Genomic DNA, 13,869 nt, shown 5'->3' on the forward strand with positions numbered 1-13,869 from the left:
TTGCCCTTTCTCTATAATAGAAGTGTAAGAGATGAAAGAAAATGATTAAAATGTATATGAAAATCTTCCTCTTGTCAGAGTCTGGGGTGTGCCATGAGACCCAGAGTCAAGTCCCACCCACCTGCGTGTGCCTCGAAATTGCGCAAGACCCAGACCTGGCCAGCCCCACCCCCATACAAGCCCCACCGGGCAGTGGGCGCAGCCTCAGATCCCCTGGCCTGGCGCCGGGCGTGGGACGCAGCCTCAGGTCCCCCATCAAGCCCTGCTGGGCGGGAGGTGCAGCCTCAAGTTTCCCTGTGCACCCTCAGGTCCCCCAGCCTGGTGCTGGGGTGAGGGATGTGGCCTGAGGTTCCCTAGCCTGGCACTGGCACGGGGAGTGTGCCTTGAGGTCCCCCATCAAGCCCCGCTGGGTGGGGTGAGTGGCCTGAGGTCTCCTGGCCCGCTGCCAGGGCGGGGGGTGTGGCCTGAGGTCCCCCAGCCCAGCGCCGAGGTAGGGAGTGCGGCCTGAGGTCCCCAGTCAAGCCCTGCTGGGCTGGGGGAGCAGCCTCAGGTCCCCCGTCCCGTCCTAGTGCCATGCAGCCTAGGTCCCTGCTGATAGCTCTTTACAGGAACCCTGCCTCCACTGTGGGCGCAGCCACCTTGTGTTAAGGGAACCCTGTCTCTGCTGTGGGTGAAGCCATCTTGTGTTATGGGAGCCCTGCCTCTGCTGTGGGCACAGCCATCTTGTGACGGTGTGACAGTTAATTTGCATATTACCTCTTTATTACATAGGATAGTTTACACACATAAAATTCACCCATTGATGTAGTAAGTTCAATTATCTTAGTAAATTTCTAGCGTTATGTATTTGTTAACAAAATCCAGTTTTACAATATTTTTATCACCTCAAAAATATATTTTTGTTCACTTACAGTTAATTACCACTTCCACTTTAGCATAGGAAACCCATGATCATTTTCTGTCTTTATACATTTGTGTTTTCTACATATTTCATATAAATTGAATCATAAAATATGTGGCCTTTGTATCTGGCTTCTTCTATTTGGTGTATGTTTTATAGGGTTATTCATGTAGAAGTATGTATCAATATTTTATTCCTTTTAATTGCAGAATAGACTTCTATTGAATGTTTATACCACAGTTTGCTTATTCATTTACAGCTGATGAACAGTTAGTTATTTCCAGTTTGGAGATGTTAATAATGCTGCTGTGAACATTTGTGCACATTTCATTGTCCTGATACACATTTTCATTTGTTTTGGGTAGATAACTTGGACTGCAATTACTAGGTCATAGGGAAATTTATGTCTAATTTTTGAAGAAACTGCCAAGTTTCTTTTTAAAGTAGTTACACCAGTTTTACATTCCCACAATGAATTTATGAAGGTTTCATATTTTCCACATCTTCACCAATACTTTGTGTTCATGAAAAACTGCTAATAGGAGAATATACTTGAGTATTAAATAAAAAAATGAGAAGAAATTTAACTGGGAAATATGTTAGGTAACATTCAAGAGACATTCAAGAGTCTGACAATAAGGAAGCTATATGGAACTATGGCTGAATTACTAGAAATAGGTTAGATACATAGATGGACATCAGGTCATTGAGGTCATTATAAATTTTTCATTTGTTTATACAGCAAATGACATTATTGCTTCTATTCCAGCACTAAGGCCTTCTTCTCCATGCAAAGACTCTCTTGACTAGAGGTTGCTGTTTTAGGTTCATTCTGTCTGAACCTGAGGAAATCCAAGGTGTTCCCCTTACTCCATTTTTATCTGCATTTTCTTTTTCTTGAATCTTCTCAGTCATGGTAGATCAGTAGTTTTCATCCAGAAGTGGTTTTTCTTTTCAAAACAATATAGTACACATTTGCATATCAGTTTTGACCTTAAGACCACCTATGTAGCAGATGTTATGCATTGTCCCACTGATGTTCTTCTTATTAGTGTACCTCATTCACTATCTTCCATCACAAAAGACCAATAGAAATCATAGAAGAGGTTCTCCCAAAAATACAAATATAGTTGACCAAAATTGAAGCAAAATAATCAAATATAAATAAACTGGAACACATCCAACTAAAAAGCTTCTGCACAGTAATGGAAGCGATCAACCAAATGAATAGGCAAACTAACAGAACAGAAGAAAATATTTGCCAATCATATATCTTATGAGGGGTTATTATCCAAAATGTGTTAAAATCTCACACAACTAAATAGCACAATCCAAACAATCTAATTTAAAAATGGGCAAAGGATCTGAATAGACATTTTTCTGAAGATGACATACACATGGACAAGAGGTACATGAAAATGTGATAGGTTCAAGATGACAGCAGAGTAGGTACAAGGTACACTCACCTCCCCCCAGGACCAAACTGGAATTACAACTAAAATATAAAACAATCATCCTGAATAACCAACTGAAGACTAGCTGCACAGAAGTCTTATAACCAAGAATTTACAGAACAAGCTATATCCAGACTGGTGAAAAAGTGTGGAGACATGAAAATGGCCCCTGGTGGTCAGTGCATGTCATAGCGACTGGTTGTTCCACTGTTGGGCCAAAACTGGCTCTCTGACATCCCATGAAGGGTCCCGGATTGTGAGAGGGTGCAGACCAGGTCAAAGGACCCCACACGTGCACAATTGGGGCCAGGGAGGGAAGCGGGAGGTTGGCCAGCTGGGGAGGGACTGTGGGAGGGCTCCAGGGCATATCTGGCCTGTTTCGCTCAGCCCTGATCAGCCAGACTCCAGCAGCAAGCTAACCTACTGGTTGGAGCATCTGCCCCGTGGTGGTCAGTGCATGTCATAGTGACTGGTCAGCCAGTTGACTCTCTGCCCCCTGGTGGCCAGTGCACGTTATAGCGAGCAGTTAAGTAGCCTTAGCATATCATTATGATATTACACTTTGATTGTTTGAACGGCTGACCGGACGACAGGACACTTAGCATATTAGGCTTTCCTTATATAGGATTTTTGCCCTAAAGGAAAGAAACACACATATCAAAGGTAAAGTTTGGTAAACAGTAAGATTATCAGGTTGGGGGAACTGCCCTCGGCTGTTCAGCTGTTAGGCCAGCAGCAGGTAATAACATGTAGATTTTCAGGTTTGGGGAAATACTTTCAGCTATTCCAGCAGGCAATAATATGTATCTTCAGCCCTGCTGAAGCTTCAAGGTCCACCCACCTTTTGATGAACTTCTTGCATTTATGATCTGCTGGAATTAGCCCCCAGCATGTGCCCTGACTGGAAATTGAACCAGTGACCTCTTGGTGAATGGGCCGATGCTCAACCACACCAGCTGGGTGCCAGATGGATTTTTTTTTTTTTTAATATATTTTATTGATATTTTTACAGAGAGGAAGGGAGAGGGATAGAAAGCTAGAAACATCGATGAGAGAGAAACATCGATCAGCTGCCTCCTGCACACACCCCACTGGGGATGTGCCCGCAGCCAAGGTACATGCCCTTGACCGGAATCGAACCCGGGACCCTTCAGTCCGCAGGCCGACGCTCTATCCACTGAGCCAAACCGGTTTCGGCCAGATGGATTTTTTTATATATATTCAGAGCATTTCACCCAAAAGCAACCAAATATACATTCTTTTCAAGTGCATATGTAACATTTTCTAGAATAGACCACATGTTACACACAAAACAAGTCTCAATAAATTTAAGAAGATGAAATGACATCAAGCATCTTCTCTGTCCATATGGTATGAAACTAGAAACCAATTTAAAAAAACACTGAAAAGCAAACGGAGATGTGGAGGCTAAATCACATGTTATCAAACAGCAAATGGATAAACAGTGATATACGGCGAGAAATCATAAGATACATTGAACCAAATGAAAATGAGAATACAACAACCCAAAATCTATGGTACCCAGCAAAAGCAGTCCTAAGAGGAAATTCATAGCAGGCCTACCTGAAGCAAAAATAAAAATTTCAAATAAACAATATAACTTTACACTTAAAAGTACCAGAAAGAGAACAACAAACAAAAAATCCCAAAATGAGTAGAAGAAAGAAAATAACCAAGATCACGCTAAAAATAAATGAAATGGGGTCTAAAAAAAAAAAGTTAAAAAAAAAAATCAATGAAACCAAGAACTGGTTCTTTGAAAAGATAAAGATTGACAATCTTTAACCAGACTCATCAAGAAAAGAAAAGTGGGGCAGCGAAAAGATGGTGGCTGGCAGGACGGAGGTGAGGGAGAGGAAGTGAGTGAGTAAGGGTATGAAAGGAGAGTGTGTGGATGTGCGTGGTGTGTGTGTGAGTGAGGGAGGGAAAGTTAAATCTTGCAGGAGCCGCAGGGGCTGGCAGACAGGCTCTCCTTGACAAGGAGAGACTACCACCACTGCGGGCACTCCCTGGACGGCGGGACTCCAGCACAGAACCCACACCATCTTGAAGGAGAGAATGGCCTTTTTTAGGAACTCATCAGCACCACCACCCAGACAGGCCTTGGAACTGCCCTGCGACCCAGCAGCCACTCCAGCCAAAATCCTGCTGCCCCAGCTGCAGACCCGCGGACCCTGGGACCTCCACCTCCAAAGGTGCACCGCTTGGCAGCAGTAAGTGCAACCTCCTCCTCCCCAGTGACAGAACTCTGGATTTGTGCATTTCCAGCCGCGCAGGGCACTCCACTCCTTAGGCAGCGCTTGGGAGCCGCTGAGAGCCCCTGCGTGTGTGATTCTGCACAGACAAGGGTGCACAGCCCCTCAGTAGAAATTATGAATTCCCTCTTCCTGGATAACTGCCCACATTCACCCCAGAGGCTCAACCGCGGTGCCAGGACCCCTCAGAGTGTATCAGAACTCTGTGCCCGGCAAGCGGGCAAGTGCCTCCACAGAGGCGAAGTTCCTACAGGCAGGCATCCTGAGCCCATCTACCCACAGGGTGCTAGTAGGAGCCACTGTGAGCTCTCCCTGGATGTGATCTTGAACAAGCGGGGGCGCACTTCCCCCCAGCAGTAGAAGTTTTGAATTCACTCATCCTGGATACCAGCCCACAGGCGCCTCAATTGCACGGCTACACTGCCAGGGCCCTTCAGATTCCTTCAGTGTGCCTTGCTGGCAAATGTACCATGGGTGCTCCTCTGAGCGCCCACTGGGGGTAAGCGCCTATCCACCACAGGTGCAACAGCAAAAGCTGGCTCTGCCCACCCCAATACTGCAGAACTCCAGGCAACACAGTCATGCCTTTCCAGAGAGCAGGCCCCTTGAGCCCCAACACCCCAACAGACAGTTCCTGGGTGCCACTGTGAGTCCCTGCTGGGCATGCGTGATTTCAAGTAAGGGTGCAAGACAGCAAAAATTGGGACACTCCCCTCCATGTGGCTGACTTCTAGACACCACAGTTGTGCCTCTCAAGCTCGCAGGCCTACATCAAGAGAACCCAAATAGCTCAAGTAGGGAGCTACACTAGATTAACAAGCCCAGGAGAACTGAGAGATTATGCCAGTAGCGCCATCCCCAAAAGAACCTGGGTAGCAAAGCAATTGGATCTACAATTAAAACATTACAGGAAAACATGGGAAGACAAAAAAGCAATCCCCAAAGGAAAGAAAAAGAGGAACCACCAGAAAGGGAGTTAAATGAATTCAAGGCTAGCAGCTTATCAGAGATAGAATTCAGAGTAATGGTTATAAGGATATTTAAACGGATGGATGACAAATACACACAACTCAATGAGAACTATAAGGAGCTGAATGAGAATGTCACCAACATGAAAAGAAACCAAGAGGAGATGAAGAATGACATAGCTGCAATAAAGAACACATTGGAAGGCTTAAACAGTAGACTAGAAGAAGCTGAGGACCGCATCAGCGAATTAGAAGACAAGGTAGGAAAAAACACACAAACACAGCAGCAACTGGAAAGAAGACATAAAAAGCAAGAGGAGAGCCTAAGGGAGCTTTGGGACAACACAAAACGAAACAACATTCGCTTAATAGGGATAACAGAAAAAGAGGAAGAGAAGCAAGAAATAGAAAACCTGTTTGAAGAAATAATGACAGAAAACTTCCCTGATATTGGCAAGAAAAAAACTATGCAAGTCCAAGAGGTACATAGAGTCCCAAACAAGTTGAACCCCAAAAGACCAACACCAAGACACATCATAATTAGATTGGCGAACACCAATGACAAAGTAAGAATCCTAAAGGCTGCCAGAGAGAGACAGAAAGTTACTTACAAGGGGTCTCCTATCAGAATATCAACTGATTTCCCAACAGAAACACACCAGGCCAGAAGGGAATGGAATGAAATATACAAAGTGATGCAAAGCAAGGGACTGAATCCAAGAATACTATACCCAGTAAGGCTATCATTCAAAATTGAAGGTGGAATAAAGAGCTTCACAGACAAAAAAGGCCTAAGAGAGTTTATCACTACCAAGCCAGCAATGCAAGAAATGCTAAAGGGACTGCTGTAAAAAGAAGAAAGAGAAAGGCAAGAAGAAACACAAACACTAAGGAAAAATATGACAACATGTACTTGTCAATAATAACATTAAACGTAAATGGGTTAAATGCACCAATCAAAAGACATAGGGTAGCTGAATGGATAAGAAAACATGGCCCATATATTTTCTGTCTACAAGAGACCCACCTCAGAGCAAAGGATTCACACAGACTGAGAGAAAAGGCATGGAAAAATATTTTTCAGGCAAACGGAAATGAGAAAAATGCTGGGGTTGGGATACTTATATCTGAAAAAATAGACCTCAAAGTAAAGGCCATAATAAGAGATAAGGAAGGCCACTACATAATACTAAAGGGAGCAATTGAACAAGAAGACATAACTCCGGTAAACATATATGCACCCAATGCAGGAGTACCAAAACACATAAAAAATCTCCTGGAAGATATAAAGGGAGAGATAGACAACAATACCATCATAGTAGGAGACTTTAATACACCACTGACATCAATGGATAAATCCTCTAGAGGAAAAATCAGTAAAGGAACAGCAATTCTAAATGACACACTAGATCAGATGGACCTATTGACATTTTCAGAGCATTTCACCCCAAAGCTGCGGAATATACGTTCTTCTCAAGTGCACATGGGACATTTTCAAAAATAGACCACATATTGGGTCACAAGCAAAGTCTCCCCAAATTCAAAAAGATTGAAATCATATCAAGCATTTTCTCAGACCACAATGGTATAATATTAGAAATAAACTACAATAAAAACATTCCAAAAAAATTCAAACACTTGGAAGCTGAATAGCATGCTACTAAACAATGATTGGGTTATCAGTGAGATCAAAGAAGAAATTAAAAACATCCTGGAGCCAAAACCGGTTTGGCTCAGTGGATAGAGCGTCGGCCTGCGGACTCAAGGGTCCCAGGTTCGATTCCGGTTAAGGGCATGTACCTTGGTTGCGGGCACATCCCCAGTAGGGGGCGTGCAAGAGGCAGCTGATCGATGTTTCTCTCTCATCGATGTTTCTAACTCTCTATCCCTCCTCTCCCTTCCGCTCTGTAAAAAATCAATAAAATATATTTTAAAAAAAAAAAAAAAAAAAAAACATCCTGGAGACTAATGACAATAAAAACACAACATTGCAAATCCTATGGGACACAATGAAAGCAGTCCTGAGAGGGAAGTTTATAGCTCTACAGGCCTACCTCAAAAAAACAAGAAAAAATGGTAATAAATCATCTAACTCAACAACTCAAAGAATTAGAAAGAGAGCAACAAGAAAAGCCCACAAAACCAAGAGCTAGTTCTTGGAAAGGATAAAAAAGATTGATGAACCTCTAGCCAGGCTCACCAAGAAGCAAAGAGAGAGGACCCAAATAAACAAAGTCAGATATGAAAGAGGTGAAATAACAACAGACCCCATAGAAATACAAAGGATTGTTAAAAAATACTATGAAAAACTCTATTCTAACAAACTAGACTACCTGGAGGAAATGGACACATTCCTAGAAAAATACAACCTTCCAAAACTTACTCAGGAAGATTCTAAAAATCTCAATAGGCTGATAACTTGGAAGAAATTGAAGCAGTCATCAAAAAGCTTCCAACAAACAAAAGCCCGGGGCCAGATGGCTTCACAGGGGAGTTTTACCAAACATTCAAGGAAGAACTAAGACCTATCTTCCTCAGACTATTCCAGAAAATTCAAGAGGAAGGAATACTTCCAAGCTCCTTCTATGAAGCCAGCATCACCCTAATACCAAAACCAGATAAAGATAACACAATGAAAGAGAATTACAGGCCAATATCCTCATGAACATAGATGCCAAAATCCTCAACAAAATTCTAGCGAATCAAATCCAGCAGTACATCAGAAAGATCATATACCATGACCAAGTAGGATTTATCCCGGGGATGCAAGGATGGTACAATATTTGCAAATCAATAAACGTGATACATCACATAAACGAATTGAGAGATAAAAATCATATAGTCATATCAATTGGTGCAGAATAAGCATTTGACAAAATCCAACACCCTTTCTTGATAAAAACTCTCAGCAAGGTGGGAATAGAAGGATCATACTTCAACATAATAAAAGCCATATATGACAAACCTACAGCCAACATCATACTCAATGGGCAAAAACTAAAACCATTTCCCCTAAGAACAGGAATAAGACAGGGATGCCCACTCTCACCACTCCCGTTCAACATAGTGCTGGAAGTACGAGCCATTGTGATCAGACAAGAAGAAGAAATGAAAGGCATCCAAATTGGAAAAGAAGAAGTAAAGCTGTCCTTATTTGCAGATGACATGATACTATACATAGAAAACCCTAAAGACTCCATCAAAAAATTATTAGACTTAATAAATGAATTTGGCATTGTAGCAGGATACAAAATTAACGCCAAGAAATCTATGGCATTTCTATACACCAATAACGAACTTACAGAAAGAGAGACTAAAAAAGCAATCCCATTTACCATCGCGCCAAAAAAAATTAAGATACCTAGGAATAAACTTTACTAAGGAGGTAAAAGACCTATAGTGGAAAACTACAGGACACTGAAAAAAAAAAGATAGAGGAAGATATAAACAGATGGAAGAACATACCATGTACATGGATTGGTAGAATTAACATCATCAAAATGTCCATACTACCCAAAGCAACCTATAAATTCAATGCACTTCCCATTAAAATACCAATGGCGTATTTCACAGACCTGGAACAAACCTTCAAAAAATTCATCTGGAATAAAAAAAGACCCCAAATAGGTGCAGCAATCCTGAGAAAGAAGAACAAAGTAGGGGGGATCTCAATAGCAGATATCAAGCTGTATTACAAAGCCACTGTTCTTAAAACAGCCTGGTACTGGCACAAGAACAGACATATAGATCAATGGAATAGAATAGAGAACCCAGAAATCGACCCAAACCACTATGCCCAATTAATATTTGACAAAGGAGGCATGAACATACAATGGAGTCAAGACAGTCTCTTTAACAAATGGTGTTGGGAAAATTGGACAGATACATGCAAAAAAATGAAGATAGATTACCAACTTACACCATACACAAAAATAAACTCAAAATGGATACAGGACTTAAACACAAGATGGGAAACCATAAAAATACTAGAGGAACCCACAGGCAGAAAAATCTCAGACATATGCTGAAGGAACTTCTTCACTGATACTGCTCCTAGGGCAATGGAAACTAAAGAGAAAATAAACAAATGGGACTACATCAAAATAAAAAGCTTTTGCACAGAAAAGGAAACCATCAATAAAACAACAAGAAAGCCCACTGCATGGGAGAACATATTTGCCAATGATATCAAGGATAAGGATTTAATCTCCAACATTTACAGAGAACTCATACAACTTAACAAAAAGAAGATAAGCAACCCAATCAAAAAATGGGCAACTGATCTAATAGACACTTTTCGAAAGGGACAGAAGGAAGGCCAAGAGACATATGAAAACCTGCTCAAAGTCACTAATCATCAGAGAGATGCAAATCAAAACAACAATGCGGTACCATCTCACACCTGTCAGAATGGCAATCATCAACAAATCAATAAATGACAAGTGTTGGCGAGGATGTGGAGAAAAAGGAACTCTTTTCACTGCTGGTAGGAATGCAGACTGATGCAGCCACTGTGGAGAACAGTATGGAGTTTCCTCAAAAAACTAAAAATGGAACTCCCATTTGACCCAGTGATCCCACTTCTAGGAATATATCCCAAGAAACTAGAAACACCAATCAAAAAGGATATATGCACCCCTATGTTCATAGCAGCACAATTTACCATAGCTAAGATTTGGAAACAGCCTAAGTGCCCATCAGCAGATGAGTGGATTAAAAACTGGGGTATATCTACACAATGGAATACTACGCTGCGGTAAAAAAGAAGGAGTTCCTACCATTTGCAACAACATGGATGGAGATGGAGAGCATTATGCTAAGTGAAATAAGCCAGGCAGAGAAAGATAAATATCACATGATCTCACTCATTTGTGGAATATAATTAACGGCATAGACTGATGAACAAGAACAGATCCAGAGACTGAGAAACGTCAATCAGAACCTCAAACCTCAGGGAAGGAGGGGGTCGGTGGGAGAACGGGGGAGAGATCAACCAAGGGACTTGTGTGCATGCATATGAGCCTAATCAATGGACACAGACAACAGGGGGGTGGGGCATGAGTGGGGGTAATGGGGAGGGAGGTAATGGGGGAATAAGCACACATACGTAAAAAAAATTTAAAAAAATGAAAAAAAAAATTGAAAAGAAATTGTGAGGTAACCAGAACCCCAAAAATGCCTGAGAATGTCTTTCTTGCCATGCTAGCAGTCATCAGCTCTACGGTAATATTACCTGGGGCAAATGGGGAAGTATTTTGGACTTATGTTCCTAACCCTTCATGGGTAAGACCCCTTACATGGCTGATCCCCCTCCTAATGTAGTCACCAATAATACCAAACACCTTGGTCATCCAGGAGGACCATGGGTGGGGCAAGGAAGTATAATTACACAGGGGTCACAACCCAGCTTCCCTTTTGTATGACACAAAATCAAACCACTGCTCCTTTGTTTGTAAAATTAAAGAGAGGTTTCTGGCTTGCGTGGACACCAAAGGAAGGGACTATCACTACTTGCTCCTGGGAGAGGTGCAGAAAATGTAACTAAGACCTTGTCTATACAAAAAGAAATTGACAGCCAGTTTGAAATGGAATTGCCATGGCCCAGAGCAAAGAATATCCTTACATGATATTATTCTACAATGGCATTATAATTTTTTCCCAGATTTGTATTACCCCCATTACCTATATTAGTACCTCGCACCCTTGGGAATCAACAAAATATCATCTTCTTGGTGCTTGGAGACAAAGGTAACACATCTCTTGATATTTTAGAATTACAACAGCATAATGTACAATTATCCCAAACAAACTTACAAACTAATTCTTTGAATGTCTGGCAGCAATTTAAAAAGGACATGAAAGGATTTAATCCCTTCCACTGTGTAGAGGGCCCCTGGGAAGGCACCTGAGCATTCTATATTGGCCCCTCTTGCCCTTTTGGCCAAGACGGACCCTCTTCTCACAATCCAATTACCCACAGCTGTTGCCTGAGCTTTCTTTTCATGCCGAGGTTGAAGCCTCATGGTGGCTGTTACCATGGATCTGTCTCTCGCCCAATGGGGTGAGCTGGGCCCTCCCTGGAGAAGAAACCTGGGTTCCCCAAGATATGTGATTAGTGCCTGGGCCCCTCCAGCAAGCGAGGGGATCCCAAGGCAGGTGCTGGGCGTGGAGGCCATGGGGGCATAGGCCACCAAGGAGACAGAACTGAACCTCACATCACCCTGCTTGGCCCCGGAGGATGGCTGGTTAGCCAGAGAAGGGTAAGATTCCTCAAGGAAGGAACAACCTAAGACAGGCACAGTCGCAGAGGGGCCATCAGGAGAGAACTTGGGGATCAACAGAGGTGGGGCTCAGACCCTCACCCCCCCCCCCAACTTTGCAGGGGCCTGAACCCTCACCCCTTTTGAGGGAGGTCTCCTGCCCCCATGGGTGCTTTGCTTCCCATGCCCAGCTCAAATCGGGACCCAGGCAACAGACAGAGACTTGGCCAACAGCAACTGCCCTCTCACTACAGCAAGACTTGTTTGAGTTGTCTTGTACCCATGGTGTGGGGAAGTGGGTTTTTTTTGATATCTAAATCCAGCCTAGCACCAGGAATGCTCAGGGCCTACTCAAGAAGGCAAATAATCCTTTCCACTAATATTTACAGGGTAAAATAAGATTGTTGTTAGAGTATTAAATTTGACAGTAAAATAGTAGTCAAGTTCCCAGACTAATTTAAATTGGCTAACTGAAATAAGCAAATATTCTAGAAAAATTAATAGTACTGGACAAAAAGCTGTTCCTAAAGTGTTAACTAAGATTTATATTGGTAGTTCATCTCATGGTAAAATTGCATAACATGTAATGAACCTAAAGCAGTCATATTTTAGTGCAAAAAATTAAAATTTAAAAGCTATCAAGACTACATTATAAAATTTCCAAAAGCCTCATAATATTTAAATCAAAAAAGGGGGGATAGTAGAAGAATATCATGTAAGGAAAAATATCCTGTAAGTAAATTACATCTAGAAAATTTTTACTTTAGAAAATTAACTTTCATTTGTAATGCTAATAGCAAGACACCCATGAAAAACACACACGGTGTCAAAACAAGCCAAAGGAAAATCATTTGGGCAAAAAATGAAAAAGGATCCCAAGTCAAATTTATAGAAAAGATTCCTTTATTAACTTTTGGTCGAGAATATGTTTGCATATTTTCAGAAAACACCTCCAAGACCATGTGGATTCCTGCAACAGAGAGGAATTGACAGAGCTGCTCCAGCCATGAAGACAGAAGAGAAACAGTCCAGAGATGGAAGATGCTGACAATGCCTCGCCATACTAGCAGTCAGCAGCTGTGCGTTGCTGCAGGTTGCCCAGGAGCAAACCAGAGAGGGTCGGACCTGCATTACCAACATTTGTCCACCATCCAGAACTGAAATATCATCGCTGACATGTACACATAAGGAACTGTATGACATTGAATTTGGGACTCAAAAGAACTGTTGGCCCAGAAAAAAACTCACTACAGACTGATTCATTTGTCTCTCAGCATAACAATTATTGCTTGTCTCATTTTCGGTTCTTATAAGTGTATTTCTAGTATCACATGATCTCACTCATCTAGGGGAAATATTGAACAACATAAACTGATGAACAAAAACAGACCCAGAGACAGGGAAGCATCGATGAGACTGTCAAACCTCAGAGGGAAGGTAGGGGAGGGTGGGGGTAAGGGGGAGAGGTCAACCAAAGGACTTGTATGCATGCATATAAGCCTAACCAGTGGTCACAGACAATAGGGGGGTGGGGGCATGCGTAGGGAGGGGTTTGAGATGGGAATGGGGGTATGAGGACAAATATGTAATACCTTAATCAATAAAGAAATTTTTTAAAAAAAGGAAAGAAAAGTGGACCCAAGTAATGAAAGTTAGAAATGAAAGACAAGAAGTAACAACTGACTCCAGGGAAATACAAGAGATAATAAGACCATATTACAAACAACTGTATGGCAACAAATTAAACAATCTGGGTGACATGGATAAATTCCTAGAAACATACCATCTTAAAATCCAACACCCATCTATGATATAAATTCTCAGCAAAGTGGAATAGAGGGGACATACCTCAACACAATGAAGGCTATATGTGACAAAACCAGAGCCGACATTATACTCAAGAGGCAAAAACTGAAAGTGTTTCCCTGAAGATCAGGAAGAAGACAGGGATGTCCACTTTCACCAGTCTTATCAGCATAGCACTGGAAGTCCTAGCCAAGGCAATCAGAC

This window comes from Plecotus auritus, assembly GCF_963455305.1.
Source record: "Plecotus auritus genome assembly, chromosome: 6".
In the NCBI taxonomy this organism is placed as follows: domain Eukaryota; kingdom Metazoa; phylum Chordata; class Mammalia; order Chiroptera; family Vespertilionidae; genus Plecotus; species Plecotus auritus.